Below are 6,325 nucleotides of genomic sequence, written 5' to 3'. Positions count from 1 at the left end.
CGCAATCCCTCCTCCATTCTCCTCTCAGGATCCTGGGCACACACGCACACGTGCCCGGCGTGAGTTTTAAGCCGCCGGGTCTGGGACGCGAACCACAGCCGACTACATGGGAGTTCAGCAACATAGCCATTACGCTAACTGCTGGTTCCCTATCTCTCTATCGCTTTCATTAAGAACTTGTTCCAGGACCAGGGCTTAAGCACACCGGGCGCGTGTGCGTGCGTGCCAGATCCCAAGAGGAGAATGGAGGAGAAGGGATTGTGGCATGGCCATCCCCCCGGGGGGTGATTTCTCACTTTCTGTCTCTCTGTCTCTCTCTGTCTCTCTGGCAAGCACTCCCGAAGGGAGTGATTTTTTAAGCTGCAAGTTCTGGGACTCGAACTGCACATCGGCCATGTGGGACCCAGTGCCTTAGCCACCAGGCCACAGTCTGGCTCACGCTGTTTTTATTGATTCCGTTTGGGGTCTAGGTACATAGTCTTAGGAAGGAATTGGTACAGCACGGTTGTGATTCCAAGTACTGGAGCCAAAGCAGAATTGCCCCTGGACCTACTTATTTTGAAGGTTCTCTTCAAACAATCCAAAACAGCTAGCTACTACTCAACCCCCACGGTGATCTCATCAAATGATGAGACACTAACGACCCACTAAATCATCTTCACTGAAGATAAGAGGCCGGACAGGGCGCGGCGGTGGAACGCGAGGCAGACCGACGTGGAGGGGCTGCTTCGAGTCCAGAGACCTGCTGAGCGTGCTGGCTCACACATGCCCGTGGTGCGGGGTTGGCGAGGCCGGTGGAGAGCGGTGTCAAGACCTGCTGGGTGTGCCTGTCTCTCTTGTCCATGTAAGAAATGAATGAGTAAACAAGGAAAGTAAGACAACGACGTCAAGGACCATGTACGCAGCAAACATACTGTGAGAGGGTTTTTATTGAAAGACTATAACATGTATTGGAACAACCTTTTTTATCTTTTTATCCAGGCATGTGTGCAAGCGTGCCCGAAATCCCGAGAGGAAAATGGAGACGAGACTGTGGCGAGGCCATCCTTCTAGAGGGTTCTCACCTTCTCTTTCTGTCTCTGCAGTGAGGGCATGCGCCCTATGGCAAAGCTCTTTAAACAGACAGAGGGGGCATTTCTGCCCTGTGCAGAGGGGAGGTGGCTGCAGGGCAGGAGGGGCTGTTTGCTGTGGTCATGGGCGCAGAGTGCCCCACGAGCTCAGGTGGGACACTGCCTGTCCCCTCCCCACGCCCACCGCATCACCTCTGCAGACCCCAGAAGGGCAGCCTCGCGTAGACCTGGGAGGGGAAGGCGGGATCGGGCCCGAGAGATGAGGAGCCCCAGGGATTCCTGACTCCCACAGCAGCCCATCCTCACAGAGTACCGGCCAGCGGCAAGTGAGAAATGCCCAAGGTTGTGGGGTACTGGGGGTGCTTGGGGGCAGGGCCCTCAGTCAGAGACGGCGCCAGGTCACCAAGCCCAGGCTATGGGGCTTCTCTGGGCTCTTCTGGTTGTACATGCACCCTGGGTCCACCAGAAATGTCCCCGGCGACCAAAAGCAGGCCCTTCCCTGTGCCCAGGACACTGACCGTGGGCCTGGCCAGCAGAGATTTCTAGAAACGAGGTACCTAAGTAAGGAACCTGTGCTGCCATGGCCACGGGCCCCACCCTTCCCTTGTGTTCGCCATCTAGCCCGATTCAGTTATGTCCTATTCAAGCCCCTCAGGACACCTGAGTCTGCAAACCCACGCCATCACTGTGAGGTTCTCCCTACCTAACTACTTACTCTGAGATTCTGTGCACAGGGTGTCCGTCACGGACAAGCCACGTGGTCCCCATTTACAGGCTGCTCCTTCTCCAGGACCCCCGACAGGCTGGGTGGGGTCACGGCAGGTGGTGACCCTGCCTCGTGCGAAGCAGGGCCTCCTGCTCTTTGAGCTTCCTTCAGTAACTTGCTGCTGAAGGGTCTCCTGCCAGCACCCGCAGGCGAACAAGCGCTCGGGCTGGGCAGGGCAACCGCACTGGGGCCCACCCCCGCAAGTCTGTGGGTTTCATTGCCGGGAGCCGCCACGTGGTGAACCCCAGCCTGGTGAACACATGTGAGCTGCACGGGCTCAGATGAGAGTTTCCAAAACTCACTCACGGGCAAGACCGACGGCTCCAGGCTGTGTCCCCTCCCTGGCACTCCTCTGCTCCCAAGGCCCCTGGGTTTCAGGCAAAGGGGACACCAACCTATACAGGTGACAGAGACATGTGTGACAAAAATCACACTCTCAACTCAATGTGTCTTTCCATTTTCGTGAGCCACGGGTGGAGAGGCCTCTCTTCACAGGCGCGAAGGCTGCAGCGGCGCCATGTGGGCCCCGATGGACCAGCACTGCCGCACGAGAGGGCCCCGTGGGGGCGGCTCTGCTTGCCGAGGGCAGTGGAGGAGTGTCTTAAACATAAAATCTTCTGATTTTGTAAAGTGGTTTCCTTTTTAAAAACGCCATGTCGGGTGTCGGTCACAGAGTCCCGCCTTCAGCTCTGGGCACACACTTAAAGAAACACAGAGCAGGCACGGGCCGGGCACAGACGGCCCAGCACCGCCAGTCCCGAAGGAAGGGCACGAGCGGCAAGCCCACACCTGTGGCTCTTCCCCCAGACCTTGCTTTCTTTCTTTTTTAAGAGTTATGTACCTAATTTTACTTATCATTATTACTATTTTTAAATTTGGCCAGAGAAAGAGGGAGTGAGGGGGAGAGGGAAAGTGAGGAAGCAAGCCACCAGTTCCAGGACTCGAACCACGTTCACCCATATGGGAGTCCAGGACCTTAAGCTCCACACCGCCTGCCAGCCGCAGGACGTTTCTTGACCACAGCAGAGAAGGTGGGTCTCCAGCACGCCTAGAACACAGCACAGCACTGGGTTAAGGCAGAGGTTCGTGAAACAGCTGGCAGGGCAGAGGCGGAGCCACCTGGGGTGTGGCAGGTTCCGGACAGAGCTGGCTGCCGAGGACTGGGACAGACTGGGACAGACTGCTCCGCCCTGAACACCAGCCGGAGACCACAGGTCACCAGGTGCTGAAGACACGAGTTCCGGCCCAGCCAGCGTTGAGGGACGTCACTCAGAGATTCGCGGAGACACTGTGCAGCCATGGGTGGAGAAGGGCCACCCCAGAGGAGTTGTTCTCAGTGGAGATGGTGCCCCCAGGGCATTTGGCACCCTCTGAGACATGTTTATTGCCGCAGGCGTGCTGCTGCCACCTGTGGGAGGCTGTGCACGGGCGAGTCTGCCGAGGTTTCTCAGAGAGCAAACTAATTGCCATGATTGGTTCCCTTCAAAAGACCTGACCTTCGAAACTTTGCTCTGATTGGACACTAGAATCCCTCAAATTTGCATATCTGGCACCTCATGATTGGTCCAAAAGCAACCAATCATAACCCACAGTTTACAACCAATCATAACCCACCGTTTACAACCCACCAGCGTGTATATAACCACGATGCCTGGCCCACAGTAGCCAGACGACCAGGAAGACGATGACGACCAGGAAGAAGACCACACGGTCTCCAGGCGACCCTGAAGAGTTGTAACACTACATCGTCTCCGGACGACCCTGGAGAGCTGTGACACTGCGTCGTCTCCGTGCTGCTCACAGTAGATGACGCGACACTGCGTCGTCTCTGTGCTGTACCGTGCTGCCCACAATAAATGGACGACACTGTCGTCTCCCTGCTGTAACACTACGCCGCTTGTCCCAGCTCCCCCTCCTTCACTCAGGAAACCTGTTCGGCTGTCCCCCGGGTCGGGACAGCCACCTAGTGGATGTATGCCAGGGATGCCGCTAAATACACCGCAGGATGGCCCTCACTGGGAGCCGCAGCCCCAAAGCCCATAGTGTGGAGGGTAAGAAATCCCACCCCAGAGAGTGCTCCATCTGCGCAGCGGGCGGCCAGCCTCCTCGCTCCTCCGTCTTGTCCCCCTTAGGGTGCCCTGGCGAAGAAGCCCAAGTGGGGGCATGGGGGTCGGGCCAGCGGGCAGTGAGCAGGCCAGGACCAGCACACGTATGAGCTGCCAGCACACACTACCATGCAGCCCCAGTGCCAGCTGCCCGCAGCCTCCTGAGAGAACCTGAGCCAGAACCGCCGGGCTAAGCCACCTGGAGGCTTCAGGCCTGATAAACGGGGTGAGAGTGACTGCTGTTTCAAGGTGCGGGTTTGAGGTAACTGTATACACCGTGGGTGACCAGTACAGCCCTGCCCCAGCAAAGCCCAGAGCCGAGCCCAGGCAGGGTCCAGAGAGCCCAGCAGAGCACCATTCCTAGCACAGAACTGCAGTCTCCTTAAAGGAAGAAAACTATCCAGATTCCCTAAACTGTGTGATCTGCAATACCCACACATAACAGATTACTAAGCATGCAAATTAACAAGAAATACGGCCCATAATCAGGGGAAAAACAGCTGATAGAAACAGACCCTGAGCTGGCCTGGATTCCAGGATGGGAAGACAAGGATTTAAGAGAGACAGCAGAAAAGTGTTTAAGAATTGCAAGAAAAGTATGATTGTAATGACAGCGCAGATGAGAAATTCAGCAGAGAAATAAAAAACGTATGAAAGAAATGAGTGGAGATCCTATCGTTGAAATGACACTCTCCGAAACCAGCATTCCCAGGCTAGTTTGCTGCGAGTTCGAATGGCAGGTCAAAGTGCCGGTGGACTGGAGGCAGACGTCCAAAACGTCCACCCTGGAGGAAAGCGGGAAGCACACTCCAAAAGCAGACTCTCAGTGACCTGTCGGCCGGCGCAGCAGGCGGTGGCACTTAAGTCTAAGTCACGTCTCAGAAGAAAAGAGAGAGAGAAGGCGAAGGAAACATTTCTTGAAGAAATAGTGATTGAAACATTCCCAAATGTGCTGAAATTCATTATTTTGCCAATGCAAGAAATTAAATGACCCTCACTCCGAGCAGGATAGATCCAGTGAAAACCACAGTAAGTGCACTGATGTTATCATCAAACTGCTGAAAAGCAAAACTAGAGTGAAAACTCTGAAAGCGGCCAGAGCGAAACGATAAAATATGTGCAAAGGGATGACTCAAACGGCATCTGGCTTCTCACTGGAAACAAGGCTGCCTAACAGTCACAGTGGCCTGAAGTGATGGGGAAAGCTATAACCTATATAGTTCTGTATCTATAACATATATATATATACATGTTATAGATGATATAGATATGTTATAGATACGTTATATATAAAACCTATATCCGAAAAAAGCATTCTCCAAAAATGAGGATGGAGTTAGGTGGTAGCTTAACTGTAACACAACTGGACCCTCGTGGGAGAGGTCCTAGGTTCACACCCCCGGGGCTCCTGTACACACGGGGGCCGCCACGCTCACACTCATGAAAAGACCAGCTGGTGAGTCAGGGCATGAAGACTGCCAGGGGGCCTGCCTCTCTGTCTCTCTTTCCCACAGAAGGAGATAGATAACTCTTTTGTTTAATAAGGTGAAATAAAGATATCCAGATGACCAGAAGTTGAAAGAAGTTCTTGCCAGCAGATCTTCACGCGAGAAATACCGTGGAGAATTCTTGGACTGAAGGGAGATGACACCAGACTGAGACACAGAGCCACAGGGAGGAACGGCAAGCACTGAAAAAAGTAAACATGTACGTCTAAAACACTAGCTTTGGGGGCTGGTAGGTGGGTGGTGGTTAAGAGCACTGGACTCCCACATGGCCGACCACAGTTCAAGTCCTGGACCTAGCGGCATGCTTTCTCACTCCCCACCCCACCCCCCCCCCCGTCCTTCTCTGGTCAAATTAAAATAAATAAAGTCAAATAAAATCATTCTTTTAAAAAAAATAAATAAAAGAGTGTTGTTTTAAAATAAATAAATAAATAAATAAACACTAGCTTTGGGGCCCGCAGGTGGGGTAATGATTGAGGCACTAGACTTCCACATGGCCAATAGCAGTTGGAGTCCCGGACTCAGGGCTTGACACTCACTCCGGGCACACGTGCATGCCCAGAGTCCCGAGAGGATGGTGGGAGAGAAAGGGTTGCTGTGAGGCCGTGCCCCGGGGTGATTTCTTGCTTCTGTCTGTCCACAAGCACACGGGCCTTATAACAAAAATCTCTCAAAAAAAAAAAAACAAAAAAACTAGCTTTCTTCTTAATTTTCCTAAAAGACAAGTGTCCATTGAAAGTCAAAGTAATAGCATTGTGAGGCAGGGTTAATAAGATGTGTGTAACTAAAATGATGGCGATAACACAAGGGGCAGGGGAGGAGATGAAGTCAGAACACCGTCAGTTCCCTGGATTGTGAAGATGGACAGACATTGAT

Source organism: Tupaia chinensis, unplaced genomic scaffold (genome assembly GCF_000334495.1).
Source record: "Tupaia chinensis unplaced genomic scaffold, TupChi_1.0 Scaffold000214_1, whole genome shotgun sequence".
Taxonomy (NCBI): Eukaryota; Metazoa; Chordata; class Mammalia; order Scandentia; family Tupaiidae; genus Tupaia; species Tupaia belangeri.
This window is presented reverse-complemented; position numbering follows the sequence as displayed.